The sequence below is a fragment of the Rhinolophus sinicus genome, linkage group LG02, assembly GCF_036562045.2.
Source record: "Rhinolophus sinicus isolate RSC01 linkage group LG02, ASM3656204v1, whole genome shotgun sequence".
In the NCBI taxonomy this organism is placed as follows: Eukaryota; Metazoa; Chordata; class Mammalia; order Chiroptera; family Rhinolophidae; genus Rhinolophus; species Rhinolophus sinicus.
Window position 1 is genome coordinate 118,747,400 of NC_133752.1, and position 20,173 is coordinate 118,767,572.

At 36.9% G+C, this 20,173-nt stretch overlaps 1 long non-coding RNA gene across 1 annotated transcript; it reads right to left on the reverse strand.

Moving 5' to 3' along the window:
* Positions 1-3,858: 3,858 nt before the first annotated feature.
* LOC141568516 (uncharacterized) lies at positions 3,859-19,190 on the reverse strand. The gene is made up of 3 exons (XR_012491673.1): positions 18,822-19,190; positions 17,535-17,647; positions 3,859-4,949 (listed from the first exon to the last, which is right to left on the reverse strand). It is a non-coding gene; the product is annotated as an uncharacterized LOC141568516 (long non-coding RNA).
* Positions 19,191-20,173: the final 983 nt, after the last annotated feature.

The window sequence follows — 20,173 nt, forward strand, 5'->3', positions numbered from 1 at the left end:
ATTGTCTGTCTTGCTTGTGTTAATTTCAACATAAGGCCAAGTAGTAGAACTTAAAGTTGACACCTTAACATACAATTTGGCTTTACCATGTAGTAGGGTTTTTACCTAGCAAAAGCTACTTAATTTTCTTGAGCTTCAGACTTTTGGAAAATTTGAATAAATCTCCTCCACCTCTCATGGATGGGGATATAATTAAGTAAAATACATGAAAGTCTCTAGAAAAATGCTCAGCAATTTTTAGATAAATATTATTGAAGTAAATTAGAAATATACAGCAGTAATAATGGTTGTGAGTCATTTTCAGCAATAGTCATAGTAATATGATATGGACTCTCTATTACAACCACTTGTACAAGCAAAGTTGGCACAAGTTCTCACTTTTTATTATCTACCATTTAATTTCCAAGCCCTTGCATTTATCATTCCCTAACTTATATTATTGTTATGTATAATTATTTCTTATTTAAGACAAAAATGGACAAAAAAGATTACTGAGTATCTGTATCTGTTTGCTAAACCTGTCGTAACAAAGTACTAAAAACCGGTGGCATTAACAAAAGACACTTAGTGTCTCACATTTTGGTGTCTTCTCCCTGTGTCTTTACATTGTCTTCCTTCTGAATGTGTTTGTATCCAAATTTTCCATTTGTAAAAGGACACCAGTCATATTGTATTAAGGCCCACCCTGACCTTATTTTCACTTAATTACTTGTATAAAGACTATGTCCAAATAAGGTCACATTCTGAGATACTGGGGGTTAGGAATTCAACATGTGAATTTTGGGGGGTACATAATTCAACCCATAACAACATCCTTTTACTGGAAGCTGGAGATTTTCTAAAGAAGCCAGGTTATCTGATTCTGTGGGGGCCTGCATATTCCATTGTCTTTGATAATTTATAGCTGGAGAGAGATGAATTGTGGAGGGCTGATGGTGATTGATGCAAATGGTTTTTGTTCATAGACACGCAAAAGGTTTTGTCTTTTGAAGCTGTAACTAATTACTCTCCCATGTAAAGTGGCCTGGTTTGTATCAAATAGCAAAATCTTTCGGCATTCTTGATGTGTGATATTCTTTAATTCACTTTGAAACCAGTTTTTATACCTTAATGGTTCCGTCCCTCATTACTGAGTTAAATATCATCTTTAATGTGCTTGTTTTGTATTTGTATGAGTTATTATTTGACCTGATAAAAATATCCTGAATACTTATTGATTTAATTAGATTGAAAACACCTGAGAACAGTAACTACGTCTGTTCCCTGAATTATCAGAAACCCACTGCACCCCTAGTCACGATGTCTAATTTTAATACTATTCTGCTACTTGCTAGCTATAGGGTCAAAAGGTCAGTTCTCTTATCAACTCAGTCTTCACATATGCACAGTGGAAGGATCTAATTCTCTGGTCATTATGATCCTGTCTGTTTGGGATATTCATTTTATACAGTCCATGATATACTTAGCCAATCAAAGGCTTTAACAATAATGGTCACTCATTCCTTTTTTTAAAACAGAAATAGAAGTAAATAGCATTTTGTAATGGGAAGAGACCTAGAGATAACCCAGTGTATGCTCATGGATTCCAGTACTTGTCCAAAGTGAAACAACCTATGTCTCCATCCCTACTACTGTATGTATGCCCCATACCACCTCCATATTCTTTAGCTGTATAATGTCATACTTGTTCAACATGGCAGGATTGCAGTGGTTTCATGTGAGGCTTATTTCTGCCTTCTCTGGCACTAAAAATGAGAGAACTGAGATTGTTCCAAAAGCAACAGATCATAATGATCCAGCTGGTAATTTCAGATCGCACTACCCAGGAGAGTGGATAATAGCAAATAACATTTGTTGTGCACTTATGGTGTTATCTGGTACCATGCTAAGTGGTTTACATGTATTAACTCATATAAGCTTCTCAATGAGATATATTCATTTTACCTACTCAGGGACTAAGGAAAAGGAAGTCGAGTAACTTTCCCAAACCCACTGTCCGCTCAGCTAGTCAGTGGAAGGGTAGGGTTCAAGCCCACACAGTCTAGCTCTAGAACCCTGCTCTCAATGATTGCACTTCCATCTTCCAGTATAATGAGGCCAACAAGTTATTCTGCTAATCATTAAACAATGCTACATCTGGACCAGACTCTACTTTGCTTGTATTGTCTAGATAACACACACACACACGCACACACACACACACACATACACACACACACGCACACACCCACACACACTTTTTGTTGTGAAATAGCTCTTATACTGTAAACAGAAGGGCTCAAATATATTATAAATGTGGACCCTTGTTCTACAGCTGCATTTGAAAGCTATACTATGTTGTGTGACACACCCTCACAGTTTATTACTCTAGGAATTTAGCAATAGCTTGGCAAACAATATATACATTATATTGCTATATATATATTATGTATAGCTCATATGTATTATATACATTTTATACATTATTAAAACATTTAATTCCAAACATGCATTCATCTACACATTTATCCACACATATTCTTTCTCTTACACACACACACACACACACACACACACTCTTTTACTGTAGCTCATTTATAGACTTTCAAACAAAACTGATAGAATATTTAATACTTTCCTGTTGCTGCTTTAAATTTTTCCTTTTGCCTGTCCAAACACCAAAAAGGTAGATATCTACTCCTTTGAGGAGTACCACAGCATAGTAAAAAGAATGTTACTAGGGAATTTAGAGTAGGAAAAAAAAATTATACACCTGCTTAAAATCACTGAAAGCCTACTGGAGGATAAATGAAATCTGTTATTTAAGCTAGTCACAACAATTCTGTCACCACATGTGTGGGGAATTTTTCCACACCAACCAATTTTCCAACTCTGGACACGAACTAGATGCCTTACAATTCAATTCTGACACTAACTACCCAGAGTTAGCACAGACCCGACAGGGTAAGGGCTCAGACCCACAAGACTGCCCCCACTTCAGATACCAGTCACAAGTCCAGGCTGTTACCCATACTTCTGACCAGCTGGCTATAACTTGGGAGTCCCCTCAACCCCCCTCCTCAGTTTTGATAATTTGCTATAGAGGGTCACAGAACTCAGGGAAACATTTACTGACATTTACCAGTTTATTTCAAAATATATCACAAAAGATACAAATGAACCACCAGATGAAAAGGTACTCTGGGTGAGCTCTGGAAAGGTCCCGCGTGAAGGGGCTTTTGTCCCCACTACCTTCACAGCACATGGATGAGTTCTCCAACATGGAAACTCTCAAAACCCCATTTTCTACAGTTTCTGTAGAGGCTTCATTACATAGGCGTGATTAAATCATTGGCAATTCATGAATTTGTCAATCTCCAGCCCCTCTTCTCTTCCCAGAGGTTAGTGGGAGGGTCCAAATATATATGCTTATTATGTATCACGATATCACAGTGGGCAATGAATTTTGTTTATTATATAAATAATTTTGGTATATGTGGAGCTAAAAATAGAGTAAAGGAAGGCTCTTAGGCATTGTTTAATTTGTATACTGAAACCAAAATAAAGCTGAAATATAATTACAAAGAATTCTTCATTGCAAATTATGTGCAGGCCTTCTTTAGGAGACCTTTCTTCACCTCTCCTCTTCCCTACCTTCTCTGTACCAACTTTTGTAAAGGATGTTTATCACTGACATCATCTACCACCCTTGAGCTGAATTTGACTAACACTTAAGGATGGAAACACATCTTAAATTGACAACTAGTAGAATCTTTATTTTGCGCCATGCCAATACCTGAAGCAAAACCAAACAGGGATTTTCATTTGTCGTGGAGAATCTACTCAGACAATAGTAATTGTGAGCAATGAATTGTTTATTCAACATTTAAAATAGAAGAGAAAGGAGTATACAAAGCACACATTTTACTTAGAAAAAACTTTCCTAACACACAATCATCCCAAATCTCTTCTCTCAGCTGCAGTTACCTATCAGACGTCCTCTATTACAAAACATGACTCAACCCTCCAAGTTTGTCTTTTTCCTTTACAAAATAATTTAGGTCTGTCCAGCTACCGATTCAAAAGTTCGATACCCTAAATGCATTATGTTACACAGTCTTGAAGAATGCTGCTGATCATAATAAACATGAATATTTTGTTTGCTCTTAGCAACACATGATTTACATTTGTTGTAAATCATTTGAATGATTTTACATTTTTAAATGATTCTATCTACATATCAAATACATAACAAAGAGAAATGATCTTTGCTACGTATAGATTGCTAATCGGGAACTAAAAATGCAACAGTATAGGAAAACACAGACATGCTTTGTATAAAATTCCCAGCATATTTTGGATAATTGTATATGCGAAGAAAACTATCACAACTCCCAGGCAATTTTCTTCCTTACTCCATTTTTGTACTCTATAAATTCCCTAATTCCAAGAGGATACATCTCTGTATCCTGGCAGGTCTGGCAGAACCAGAATTCCAAAAATATTGAATAATAGACCCGGTTATTATTTTGAAGGTTAAACAAGATAACATCCCGCATGAAGTGAACATTTAATAAGTGTTAGTTGTTATTATCACTCCTGTAGTCTGGTCTACTTTTCTTCATGTACAGAGGGTGTGAGTACAAGGCGGGGTATGGGGAATAGTCATTAAATGTCTCTCTGTAGGCTCATCTCCAGACTTATACACGTGACTGATCTCACTTCCTAGTATGAAGGACAATACAGGCAGAATTGCCTAACCCAACTATAATTCAGGGTGGACTGAGGATAGCAGTGCATCATTCCTGACCAAACCCCAAAGACAAAAATAACATCAGAGCCAAGCAAGCAACATGTCCAAGACCCAAGTCTACAAGCCAAGGCTCTGGATCTGAAGAATTTTAACCAGAAGGAAAGCCAAGTCCAGATGGGAAGCTGGACACAAAACAAGGTTGTCATGAGATCCATCACTGAAGAAAAGAGAGAGAGAGAAGAGAGAATAAGGATTAACTTAAGAAATAACAAGTGACCCACTGCTTCTGGTTTTTGTTAAGCCTCTACAACTGAGGTGGGGGGTTCTGCATGGCAAAGGTAGTATTGGGGAATAGTCAACATATAATAAGTTTCAGATTTTGTCTCACATTCTAGAGTTTAACATAACTCTAATTTTATTAAACTGATAAATATTCAGAGACTGTGATCCGTCTCATTCAAAAAGCCTAGCTGTTCTATCCCCCTTCTTCCTGCCCCAATGTGCCTGTGTTGGCATACTGTTCTGTGTTCTGGAAGTTTAATTCTGGTAATCTCTCCATTGTCTGATGTCCTTCCAGGATGACCCAGCAGCCTGACCATAAATAATCACCTGGCATGTTCATTACCATAGACAAGTATCTCAGAGGCTGCTGTTTTTTACAGGATTTCCAAGTATTGCCAAAGGTGTATTTGTTTACTTTGCTGCACCTGCCTGATGCAACATGAAACATTAATGACTGCTTGCAATACGTCCAACTGAAGAGGCATTCACAGGAATACTGCCCTGCCAACTGCGTTATTCTGTTAGGGTCCATGGCAGGATCAGACCTTCCAGTTAATGCTCTGCCTCAGTGGGTAGATATGCTTCTAGGCTATATCTGCCCTGCTGTTTTGCCATGGAGCTGGGTTGTCTCATCAAACAGCTCTCTCATAAAGGAACTAAAGCTCAAAGTTCTGGACTTTAGTCCAGAATGAGGTTCTGGGAGATGGACTGGGCAACCGGACTGGTCTGGAATTCTCAACCACAGAGGATAAAGACAAAGAAAATTCATAATACACTGCCCACAGATGAGACAGGAAATGTAAGGCAAGTACATAATCCAACCAACTACTTAATTTCATAACTAGGAAGAGATGAAAAATTCAAGTGAGCCACTAGGTTTAGAATGTAAGTTTGGAGTGTTGAACCTCAAAATGTTTCTGAATCCTGAAGAATAAAGGACCTAGGGGTCCTCATCCATGATTTGAAAGTGTGCCGTGAAAGGCATCAAGTAAGTTTGAAAAATATAATTCACGATCAGACAGCTGTATAATTAAAATTTTAGCTAGTTAAAATCACCAGTTATGTCTTTTCTTTTTAATTCCAATGTGCTTTAAAACTCCAGATCAAATTGTTCTGCACATTGGGTCAGATCGTGGTTACCATTTGCATACAGATTGCTTCACTTGCAAACAGGTTTGATGCTGTCCATTAACAACAACATATATGTCAGGGCACTGTCCAGCCTCATTTTCCGGAAGGGATTACAGAATTTTACTTGTAATAATAATTCACCCATGCAGCAAGAAGCCTTAGGAAAATGGCTATATTTTTAAATAAATAATATACAAGGTTGAACAATTAAGTTCATGAATTTGTTGCAACTATGTTGCTAACCTTATTTGATATCAGAGGGATTATTCACTATGAATTTGTACCAAGTAGACAAAAAGTTATCCAAGTTTACTATTCGGAAGTGCTGGAAAGGCTGTGTGAAAACGTTAGATGACCTTAACTTTTCACCAACAATTCATGGCTCTTGCATCACGACAATGCAACAGCTCACACAGCACTGTCTGTGGGGGAATTTTTAGCCAGTAAACAACTAGCTGTATTAGAACTCCCTCCCTATTCACCTGATATGGCCCCAATGACTACTTTCTTTACCCAAAGATAAAGGAAATATTGAAAGGAAGACATTTTGATGACATTCAGGACATCAAGGGTAATACGACGACAGCTCTGATGGCCATTCCAGAAAAAGAGTTCCAAAATTGCTTTAGAGGGTACACTAGGGGCTGGCATCGGTGCATAGTTTCCCAAGGGGAGTACTTCAAAGGTGACAATAGTGATATTCAGCAATGAAGTACATAGCACTTTTTCTAGGTGAGTTCACAAACTTAATTGTCCAACATTGTATTTCACAATTATGAAAGTAAGTCTTAGCACATATGTTTGAAACATTTAGCTATAAAAGCCAAATGAAAAAGTGCTTTACTATTTACCAAGAGATATTTTCAAAGTTATCAACAGAGTGGAGCAGGTCCCTAAGCGGTTGGGGCTTGTCTTTGCTGCGCGACACAAAGAAAGTACAAGCTCCATTGTTTGGCTGTAGACTTGTTTACAGTGAATGCTGAGTTAACAGGTGCAACAGTCATTCAAGAAAAGTCCTGGTGTAAAGAATGTTACTTACCTGATCTGGCCACTCTAGAAATGAGCATTTTACCAGCAGTTTTCATTTGGGCTACCCCTGGTTCAGGTATTCATCTATAATACTCCTTAATGAGTTGTGAATCTTTATTATTTTTAAAGCAGTTTTATTTACATACCATATGATTCAATTATTGTCAGTGTACCATTCAATGATTTTTTTTTTTAGTAAATTTACAGAGCTGTACAGTCATCCCCACCATCTGTTTTTAGAGCATTTCCATGACTCCAAAAAGGAATCATGTGCCCATTTACATTGACGCCCCATTTTCACTCTCAGCCCCACACAGCCACTGTCTCTGTATATTTGTACTTTCTGGATAATTCACATAAATGGAATCATCCAGTATGTGACATTTTGCATCTGACTACTGCTGGGGTCTTAATGTTGACTTGAAAAGATAGTAAGTGTATTAATTGAGAATGATTCATCAATCCTCCCAGTCCTGACTTTCACCCATTGGAAACAGATGCAAAATGAGTCAAAATGAAGAAAAAACCACATTGTCAGTCAAAGATTTTATTTCAGACACTGAACAGAATCAGTGCTGTTTGCATCAGTGTTGCAGGTATGGGCTGTCTCTCCACACCCACCCCCAGGAAAGGGAGTAGGTCCTTTGGAGCTTCGCAGTTAAATTGAAAAAATCCTGGGCTCTTTCATACATCCCACTTTTCCTGAAGACTCCAAAGTGGCAAAGAGGAAGCATGACAGCACCAGCACCCCTCACACAAAATTTACAATGCACAAGCAGTAATCTAGGCTATGGGGGCTAGTCCATTGCAAAATCATGCTTTCAGAACCCAGTATATAGTCCAATCCAGGCACATATTTCTGATAAAAGACAAAGCCAGGGTGTAGACAGAGAAAACAAGAAAGCATTAAAGAAAGAGAAAACCTTTATTTCAGCCACATCCTTGTACAAGCTCTCTTGTTAAAGGCAGCCTGAAACTTACATCTGAGGTTATACACAAATCTGGAAATTTAACCATATTTGGGAAGAAAAATTGTGACATTGTGCCTCACATATCTAGGGCAGAAAACTATGCCTTGATTAGTGTTTTAGACAGTAACATTTGACCCTGTCTAAGCTCTTTGAAAAACACAGACATTTCCAATGGTGGTACCCCTAGTCTCCAGGACTTAAGTGAGGCTTCTTTCTTGACTCACTGTATCCCCATACACGCAAAACAACATCATTTCTATATATACCATCTGTAACTTTAAGATTTGCATTTCCAGGCCTCCAAGTTGAATGACCTTAAATTTCATCAAGAAGGCAAGCACTGCGTGATTATAACAGGAAAATTAAAATAAAACAAAACAAAACACAATAAAATAAAACAAAATGGCTTAAATTCTATGGCTACCATATTTAAGGTATATTTTTATATACCTTAAGATTAAGATTACAAGTTACTTTTGAACTTTAGTACCATTGCACATTACCTATTACCGTAGAACATCCCCCATAAGGACACTGAGGATTAATTATCTTAGCAGGAACTCTCACCTAGGTGTCTGCACATTTTTTTGGTCCTAGTTTGATGTTGGTCCTCAATGAGCCTATATTTTGAGAGACCAGTAAGACCTCTGCTACATTGTTTCCTCCTCAAAACTGTTTTCTTTCTCACCAGTTAATTCTCTTAAGTTTGTATAAGCACTCAGCTTTTTGTCATTCCGAAGTCTAACTTCTATAGGATAATAGTTATCTTCACCTTGGGTTATAAACAGGATACAGGAGGAATAACAGAAAAAGCCAACTAGAAGACTAGATATCAAAGCAAAGCCTGCCCATGATTTCTCTCTAGCTTTCATGATCAGCAAAGGCCTGAAGAAATGAAACCACTATCCTATACTATGCTTCCTAAGAGAGACTCCTAATCTGTGGAAAAATCTCTGCTTCTCTCTGCTTCAAACTGATCTCTCTTAATCTATCTTCTGGACAAAGCTTTCTTAACCTTTGGAAAGAGTTCTCTTGTGAAAGGCAGCCTAGAACTTACATCTGAGATCATACTAAAAGCTGGAGTCCAATCTTCACAACCAGCAGGCACCTGTCAAATCCAGTTTCTGACCATTAAGCACCAGGTACTACAGTCAAAAGAAGTCTACCCATCTTCCCATGAGACGATTCCTTCCTCAGATGTTAATCCTTATTTTTATTCTAAAAGATACCTACCTACTGAACCACGTGTTTTCATGGGAGACACTAAATCATTCCCATACAATCTCCCCCAAATTCTAGTCAACTGAAAAAGCACAGACATGTTCTAGTGGGGTAAGCTTACAATATCAACTTTTGGTTCTGGTGGAGAACATGGAGCAGAGAGAGCTGAAATCTGTTTGGGTCTGCTAGATGGAAGCCCAGTTTTGTCCCTTTCTTTTTTTTTTTTTTAAATTTATTGGGGTGACAATTGTTAGTAAAATTACGTAGATTTCAGGGGTACAATTCTGTATTACATCATCTATAAATCCCATTGTGTGTTCACCACCCAGAGTCAGTTCTCCTTCCATCACCATATATTTGATCCCCCTTACCTTCATCTCCCACCCCCCACCCCCCTTACCTTATGGAGAGTGGAAACAGTATCAGCCCTCATTTAGCCAATGAGAGAGTAAATAGGGGAGAGAGAGAGAGAGAGAGAGAGAGAGTGAGAGAGAATAAAAGGATCAATTTAGGAGGACACTACACATGAGCCATAATCTTTTAACACAAATAAGAGCTTTCGATAAGTTATTCTACCTAAAAAATATAAACACTGTCTCCCTGTATTTTCTCAATAGTCTTGAAGTACCAGTAGAAATTTTCTTGTTTATGGGTTAAAGTGAAAATATGAGGAGGAAGGGAAAAACAAGATATTTCCTAGAGTCTAGGCCCACTTTGTGGAATGATAACTTCATGTCATTCACCTTACTTTATTAAAAATTAACTGTAAAGTTTAGAAGTGAGCTATGGTGGTTACGACTACATACTTGAGCTAAACTGGTCAAAGCTAAGCCTACACTTTGCCACCTGCCATCTGAACAACCTCAGACAAACCATTTAACCATTTTCAACTCATTTTTATGCGCAAAAAGTGGATGATAGTGGCTACTTTATAGGTACTAAGTCAGAGTTTACATAAAGGACTTAGCAAAATGCTAAAAATGGTAGCTATTACTATTATAATTATTATTACTGTACGTGATCTGAATAAAGCTGAATAATAATATTAGTAATAATAATAATAAATAAATTCCTCATTAAAGAACTGGCATAAGTTCCAGGAGTACCTCTTATCCAGAATAATCATGTCCCCTTTATCATCAGCTATTGGTGATCAGGTCTTACTGATAATTCTCAGCCTTTGCATCTTCATTTGGCCCATCTCATTGAAAAGAATAGTGGCTTCTTCCAAATGCCCCACAAATATCTTCTCTGAGGTATCCCAGAAATAGATTTATAACTCTATTTCTTGGAAAGTTTCTATATTTCTACTATGCTATGATGCCAAGAGGAGTTTTATTGCTGTGATCCTTTTGTCAGGAAAAATAACTTCCAGATTAACATCCATGAGGAAAGGATTCCCAGTTGGGTGTAGTCATGGTTTCCATGACTCTTCTTGAATGTTACTATCAAAAATAGCTTCTCTATCAACATCGGTTTTGTACTTAACTATTTCCTGCCTCCTCTGTAAGTCAGTAGTTCTCAGACACTGTCCGTTGGTCAGCTACAGGAGAATCACCTGAAGGAAATTTTCCAAAATCTTAGATTCCTACTTCTCACTTCCAAAGGTTCAGTAGGTCAAGGCTGGTGGGAAGAGAGGAAGTGATCTGTACGTTTGAACTACTCTCCCAAGGTGATAGCTAATGACAATATTTGCAAGTCATGTAAAAAGACAAATTTCTTTATATACTCGAGCTGTTACTATATATATGTGTACATATATATAGCTGTTACATATATATAGTAAACGAATCACAATATTAAAGAAAAATGGATCAAGAATATGAACAGATGGTACACACATGTGCACATACACAAATGGCCAATAAATATATGAAGAGATGCTCAATCTCATTCATAATTAAAGAAAATGAAATATAACAGAAACAAGATGCCAACTTGCACAATCAGGATGGGTCAAGGCTAAAGTTGGATATTACCTCCGTAGGCAAACATGGAGTGAATCAGTACTCTCAATTCTCCTGGGTGGGAATTAAAATTAATACAAAAATTTTGGAATCCAATTGCAACATCTATCAAAATTTTAAATGTGTATACCTTTGGGGCCAGCAACACAACTATGGTAATAAAATCTCTAAATATACTCAGCAAAGATGTAAAGATACATATGTAAAGATAAAAATAAAGATATGTGTATGTGTGTGTGTGTGTGTATATGATATGATATGATATGATATGATATGATGATATGATATTATACAAAGCTTTCTTTGTAAGAGCAAAACAAACACCATAACACCCACCCCCCAAAAAACCAACAAAACCAAATTGAGACTTGGTTAAATAAATTGTGCATCCATATATTGGCATACATCAGAGTCACTGAAAAGAAAAAATGAGGTGGATCTATATGTGATAATATTGAAAGCCACCTTCAAACTGGTATTAGTTGGAAATAAGGAATTTACAAAATAGAAAGTATAGTCAGATCTTATTTATGATGGTGTATATCCAGTATTCCAGTACTCCCCTCTGTACCCCTTGTATATTATACCATTGAGGTATTCATTTTAGTTTAGCTTTTAATTCGTGAGAAATCTCTCCTGGTGAGTTTGATCAGTTGCCATGTTTAGAAATTACTATTTTGTTATCCAACGATTAAATACTACATTGCTCTAGTTAATTATATATCTGGTTAACATAGAGCTTTCTCACTGACTTGTTAAAAGATTAAATAACATATGAGAAAGCACTTTTTGAAACTCTGAACATTGTATAAGTTATTGTTACATTCAAGATTTGTTTAACATTTTGATCACTACAACACTAGCAAAAATCCTAGGAAAATGGGATATAAAGGTAAATAAAGTAGCCTTCATGACCTTGAGATGTTTACACTCTACTAAATCAATGTGTTAAAAAAAAAAAAGTGGAATACAGTATAACTACAACTACAAAAGAGGAATGCAAAAATTAGCATAAAAGTAGGGACTGTTGCATACAGGGAATATTTAACACAAAAATTGTTAGGAGTTTTGCAGGCATATAAAGGGAAAGAAGAAATTTATGGTAAAGAAAGATTCCATTCGGCGGATGTATGAATGCATAGAGACATGGCTTGTGCAGAGAAATGTGAATAGTTTTATGTAGTTGACACATGGAATGTACTATCAATTTTTCTTAAATTTTTTATTCTATAAAACACACTTAACACTGTTGGCTACATTCTTATCTTTTTTGATAGTGCTCAAAATATTTTCATGTCCTGTATTTCCATGACATCATCTTATACATGTTGATACAATTGTATCAAAGAAGCAAAAGGGACTGATCTAGCCAGTGGTTGGATGCTGGGTCAATCAATTTCATGGAATTACGGCAGAGCTTTTTACTTGTTTTTCATGCAAATCTTTAGGGGCAAACCAATGTTTATGTTTGTTACATGCTTATGCATCCATTATTATACAAGCTGTCATCTGTATAGAATGAGCAGTGCAGAAGAATTGGTAATAGAGAGCATTGTGGGCAAAGACAACGCTAATGGGTTGAATATGTGTGAGTCTAATTATGTTTGTAAGTAAAAAATATTTTCCATCTCTCTTTGGCACTTTAGAAAACATTTTGACATTGAAAAAAATACTTTCAAAATGTAACTCATTTTTGCTTGGAACATTTTGTATTTCAAATTTATATAAATGATTATTTCCTTCCTCTCCCAGCTCCCTACCCCCTTTATTTTGGCATTGTTTATATAGCTGTTAAATGTTTGGTCGTGGAATATGTGCTTTGTAGCTGGAGTCAACAGAAAAGCTACTTTTCATTTAATAGTGTGATGTATAAACTTGCAAATTCACCGGAATGTTTTTAGTTTGAGGTTACTTTGTCAAAACACTTACTACTTGGGTGACTCCAGGTTTTGCACTTTGGTAAGTAAGATCCAAATCTGCAGATCAGGGCTCCTGACTATTCCTTTTTTCTAGAGTCAAGCAGCTCATTAGACGGTTCCTGGCAAAACCAAAATATATTTCCAAAATACACTTCCAAATTCACATCACAGAAAATCTTACTAAATTCTATTAGACCATTGCTAGGTTTCCCAATATTGCTTGCCCTCTTTCTACACGAAAAGGGTTAAGGAATATAGACTTTATCGCAGCAATTGTACACAATGTTTACTTATATTGATCAACCAGTTGCTACTGCCTTGAAAATAAGCCTACTGCCAATAGGATTAAAGCTATTTGGTATTGACTTTGACTCTGTATATATGTTTTTCATTTATCTATTCCCTTCATACTCTAAAAGTGCTTTTAAGTTGTTCTCTTTCCATGATCTGCTTTCTGGTATTTTGAGAAACAAAAATATAAACTAAAGTTTAGCAAAGCCTTTCCAGAAAGTTTTAATACAATGAGCTATATTTTAAATTGGATGAACCCTTCTCTTTCACATTACTCTTCAGTAACAAACCTCAAATAATTCCAAATTAGAATTTTTCCATTTTATATTAATATGTATTTGAACCAATCCTCAGGAAATTGAAGATCTGTATTATTACAGAAGATGTAATTGGCAGTCATTCCAGATGTTTGCTTTTGTTTTTTTATCCCCCCTTCAGATTGCATTGAAACTTCATGCTTTGTCTTGAGGTATAGCATTCACTAGTAGTAAAATGGGATCTGTTTTTCTTATTTTAAAATGTCAACTAAAAAATTTGAAAAACAGGAGATTTAAAAAAGTGTAACAATTGAGAACTGAGCATCCATTCCATAGGGTAATTTATGGAATAGAAGGTAGGATACTGGCTGGTTGGAACTAAATTCTGTTTCTCCACAAACATACTCGTACAAATTCTAAACTCACCTTCTACCCCAATGGTCCAGGTATCTACTTTAATCCTGCACTCTTATGGACTATTTGAAAAGTTTAGTATATCTTTTCAATTTACCTTCTGGGCTTTTGATTTCTGGAAAAAGTATTCAAAGTATATCATCAGGTGGGATTTGTAGTCAGCATAGAACAAAGTGGGATGAGCGAATAGGAAAGCACTAGAAGTATAATTTCCAGGGACTCTATGAGGTCACAGAGATAGAAGTCGTTCTTGTGGAATAAGTCAGGTACAAGAAGCCAAACACCACTGGTGGCTGTTAACTCAGATGGTCCCAACTACTCACATTGATTGTTGACATAAACCCTGGGATTAAAGTAATGGAACTGTGTCCCCTTAACAAAGCATAATATACAGAATGAGGAATCAAACTCACTTTTTTATGTTTAAATAATTAGGAACCAGTACAATGAGGAAAGGAGCCTTCCATTCTGTAGAGTATATCATAGAACAGAAACAGACATGAGCAATACCCCAGAACAGATGTCAAGCCATGTTGTATACAAATACCCTTGATTAATTTACTAGCACTGTGAGAAAACTTGCAGAGACTTTAGGAAATAGTTAAGAGGGGGGAAAAAAGATCCTAAAAATATAGTAGATTCTGAAATACACGAATAGGGACTAAAACTTAGTGAATGAAATGTAACCTATTTGTTTTGTAAAGCTTGGTGAGAACATAGACACTTAGACAATACGAGTGAGAAAATGTATTAGTTCGACTGCCAGCTGGACTGATGTATTCATGAAGATTCAAGGCTAGATTTCTGTAGAGATTTAACAATGTAGTTGATTTTTTTCCTCACCAAGAGTAATTTATTTCTTTTTCCCCTAAACAGCCTAAGTTAGTGAGTCCATTGCTGGTATGGCAGATTGATGGTACTAGAAATCCAGACTCCCTTCCATTTCTGTACCTCTGCCACCCCTAGGGACTCGCTACAAATTGAATATAGCTTCTTACCAAATCCACATTTTAGCCTGTGAGAGGGAGAGAAACAGAAGAGGGTAGGGAGTGTGAGGTGGGGAGGAGGACAAGGCCCCTTTCCTTTTAGAAGATAATCTAGAATTTGCATCAATAGCTTCTGCTTACATTTCATTGTCCAGAAGGACAGAGGATTAACTAATTGCAAGGGAGATTTGTAAATATAGTCTTTAGTGGGTTAGCCATGTAACCGGCTGAATCTTCAATTATTAGAGAAGGAAAATGTGAAGACATATTTTGGACTCTTTTCACATCCAAAATATTATCTTTAAAATCTGATAGGTGCCATTATGTCAGGTATCTAGAAGATCTCTCTTGATTTTCACAGCCCTGCAAAGCTCACAGTTAATGGATAAGGACTCTGATACGCAGAGGAGTTAAGTGACTTTCCCAAGGGTCCTTTGTGCAATGATCAGGATCTCAGCAGATGAATGAAAGTGTCAAGGGGGTTACAGGGTCATCTGCAGGCCACTGAGGAAAACTCTGCTTACTAGCTCATGGTGCCTGTTAGAATTCATTTCCTGTGCCTCTGAGACTGAGGGACACATCCTTGTGTTGGCTTTTGAGTGGAGGCTGTTCAGAGCTTCCCACATTCCTTGCCATATGGCTCTCTCCATAGGGAGTTCCAAACATGGCTGTTGGCTTCTTCAGCCAAGTAGGGGACTCTCTCTCTGGTCTACTAAGATGGAATCATGTAACTAAATGTAACTATGAGAGTGACATCCCATCACCTTTCTCATACTCTGTTAATTAGAAGCAAGTCACAGGTTGTACCTCATTCAAGGTGAGGGGACTATACACCTGATGATGTATCGGACACAAGGGTATTGAACCAGATAATCTTTAGGTTTTCTTCCAGCTGTATCACTTTATAACTATTGAGGAAATAATGACTATTGCCTAGTTATTATTTTTTAAGTTACAGGCCCTGAACTCTCAAGGTTTAGAAAGGTCTCTGACCTCATTATAGCTTTAGAACTCATAAATCCACAGTATCTACTATTTCTCATTGGACCAAAATGTAAGCAAGGGATTTGTATTAGAGAAAGCCAGGGACCCGAAGAGGAAAAGAACATGCAAAGCCAGACTGAGAAAAACGCAGGCTTGACTACAAGAGAAATCAAAGGGGACTCTATGAGAATTTTAGTCAAAGATTGTAAAGACAAGAGTGAAGCTAAGAGCCAGATCAAACTGAATGAGGGCTAAGAAGATAAGAAGGGACTTTTGAGCTGAGATTCATGAAATTAATTAATTTTTATTATTAGCCTCGATGGAGTACCAGATGCAGAGCTTGTGTCAGCCTGAAGTGGTGACTCTCAACTTTGACTGCATATTGCAATTACCTGAAGAGTTTGTAACTATCCAAACACCCAGGCCACATTCTGGTCATAGTAAGGCAGAATCTCTGAGGGAGTACCCAGTTCTCAATATTTTTTACGACTTCCTGGTCATTTCAATGTGTAGCCAAAATTGACAATTATCCACTCTCACTACTCAAAGTGTGGTCTGAGGACTAACCAGCAAAATTGGCATCATTGGGCAATGACCTTGTTAGAAATGAAGATACTTACTCCCTTCCCCAGACCTCCTGATTCAGAATCTACCTTTTTAACAAATCCTCAGGTGAACCCTATGTGACTGACCAGTTAAAGACCTAGAGCAAAGGCAACAGTACCTAGCATCACACTTGGGACACAATTGTTTCTCCATAAACATAAACTCTAATAGAATTTTCTGGCCCACCTTTTGAAAATTTGACTAGATAGTAACAAAATAAATGGGTTGTACAAAATGTACTACTAAAAAGATGGAAAAATGGGAGACTCTTCTTTTTCTTTTTTTAACTAAACATTAGGGTTGTGCTAATTTGGGTTTTGCTAAAAGAGAAACATTTGACTTTCTTTTGACAACTCTGGTTGACTGGTCATGGCTGCCTGGAGAACTACACTGGGAAACAATATTCTAAGATTGCTTTTGCTAAGAAGAATACCTTGATAGATTAACCAGGTCTCAGGGAATGACAGTTGTGCCGCTTATTTGCTGAACTTGCTCCGGATTTTATTCTTTAATAGTTAACTTTCATGACAGAACCCACCATTTCCCATGACACAAGACTGGGATTAAGGTACCAACCTTGCAACACGTCTGTACCTATTAACTCATTGATTCTTTCATAGATCCATTCATTTATCGCTTCAATAAAAAGTTATGAAATAGCAGATTTATGTCTCAGACACTCTCTGTGCTGGGCATCAGATACTTATGAGATTGCATTGACCTCCCTTTTCAGCATAAACTTACCACAACTCCTTGAAACTTCACGAGCAAAGCAGCCTCCTGTCAGCATCAGTCATGCTCAAGGCCAGTGAAGTTTCAATCTGAAGGTCGTAATTTCTCCCCATGTCAGAGAGATGCTTAGCAAGAACCAAAGACATGATGTTTCAATTCAAACAGCTTCTTGCTCAGTTAAAAACAAACAAACAACAAAAAATTGCAGAGTCAGAGTAGCTTCATTGTGACCTTCTGTAAAACCTTTGCATGAAAATTCAGCCTGAGCACAGGTTAGAAAGTTAATCCATTAAGGAAAATATTATAAGTCATTAAGCTGTTCTAGAACAAATCTTACAGGAAGATTTTTAAACGGATGAGGATGATGTCATGTTTTAACACTAAGAAAGTAAAAGGCCTATAGGTGGCTATCTTTTGAAGCCCCAGGTGCGGGAGATTTTCCACTTATATTCCTTTCAGTTCTAAAGAGCTGTTGGAAGCACTATAGAAATGTTGTTTTTTAGTGACTGTGCCAATATACCTGGGCTTTCTTTCAAGCAGTGAGTGATTCCTTTGAATTATGTTTCAGCCAAAAATAGAATAACTCATAAATTGCATGAATACCTTCCAGCACATAATTGCCAGGTTCCGGTCTTAGGTTTTAGTCATCAGGACTAAGCTCTTTTTGTTTTCCCTAAATCTCAAACTGAAATAGCCTTCTTCTTCCCATTCTTCCTCCCCAGCACCAGTCACCCCCTCCACTTTTTATCACCATTGGATAGTGCGTGCGCGCACACACACATGCACACACACACACACACACACACACACACACACACACACCGAGAGAATTAAAAAACTGTCCATCATAGTGCATACAAAGATTGTCTAATGATGATGAACCACTGCTGAACATAAGGCTTCAATTTAAATGAAATGCTTTCTCACCACATTAAAAAAAAAAATCTATTAGCAGTTACCAATAAACTCAGGATTATTTCTGTAGAAAAATCAGTTTAGGTTCAAAATAAATACATGGAAACTGACAAGCAATTAAGCAGGAATTTCTTTTTTTCTACTTGTCAGATATTTGCAGAAGATATTTTAGGAATACTGCTTTTGGTAAACAGAAAAATTAAACTGGCATCTCTCTCTGCCTTCCTACTTCTGAGCTCTGGTATTTTTTTTCTGAAACATGCAAACAATGCAGCCATTAAATATTGGAAATGAAAAGAAATGAGAGAAAATTACACATATTCATCAAATAATTTTTACATAGATGAAGAAAATAACTTTTAAAAATAAGAAAATTGAACTCACCTAGAACTGTAAAATTCCATCAAGATAGCTGATTTCCATAGTAAAAATGTTACATTCTTTTAGGCAAAATAAAGAGCATATCAATATTCAGTACATTTCTGTTTTCATGCAAGATTAATGGTGTTCAAACATAAAGGAAATGGCTACTTGCCTGGTTCATTTATGGACTCTCCAGTTTGTACCACCGTGAATTTCTGTGACTTCCAGCCTTTTATTCCATATTGAACACCATACAGATGGAACATCACGGGGGCTGCCGGACTATGCAGAACAGCATGAGGACACCAGGTAATTAGATGGAGGGGAAAACTAGGATGCATGTCACCAAATTCCCAGTTTTCTCCCAAGCTGATTCTGAGTTACATACTCCATTTGTTATCTGTAGAACAGGAAAGACAAATTTAGGGAGAAGAATATTAAGGGAGTACAGATGAATGACCGATCTATAAGAAATATATGACTTTCCTTAAAAAATTGTATAGTGTCAAACCAATTGAAATTTTACAAACTCTCATTACCTTTTTCTCCACATATTTGGCTTTCTATCCATTCAGCTGTACTTGAGTGTCAAAATATTTAGGAAGAAAATTTTATTTTCCTTTCTTTAGTCATGCTGAGATAGTACCATGTCTACATACATATTCTACTGCTGAAGTTCAGCAGGGAGCTATTCAAAGGTAAATGCACACTATTTATTACTATAATGTGTATCCTTTACTATTACTATAGTACTATACTATAGGACTGTATCCTGCCTAAAAACCTGGGCTAAGGGAGACCCTTTTTCCCCTAAACCAGTCTCCTTATGTTGGTTCTCTAGCTCTTCAAGATGGTAAGAGAAGCACAGAAGGTGCAGAAGGAGGCAACCCCAATGATGGGGAGTGGGGCGGGGGGGGGGGGGAAACAGCAAGGAGAAGAAAAAGCCATTCCCTAAAGCCTAAATTATCCATATTTTGGTCTTTCACTGACAGGGAAAGTAACACAATAAGCTGTCTTACCTCTCTAACTGTAAAAAGTTAACAGACTGAGAAATAAAAAAAGTAACTCTCTTTCTCTCTCCTAAAAAAATACAGAAGGAGAATAATGCAAAAGCAGCAGCATATTCTAAGGAAAAATAAGAACTCTATTCTAAGTCATTTTATTCTGTTGCTTAATAGTGTTCTTGATCTTAACCCACATAGGAGTTCCTTTCCTACAGTGCTTGATTTCCCACAGAAGTTGGAGTATGCTATTAACATCTCCAAAGTACAGGGCTCTTAATTCTCCAGACAAATGATTAGACATATAAGCTAAGAATGATATATATATTTTAGTTACGAAATGTGTATATATATATTAGATGTGTGTGTGTG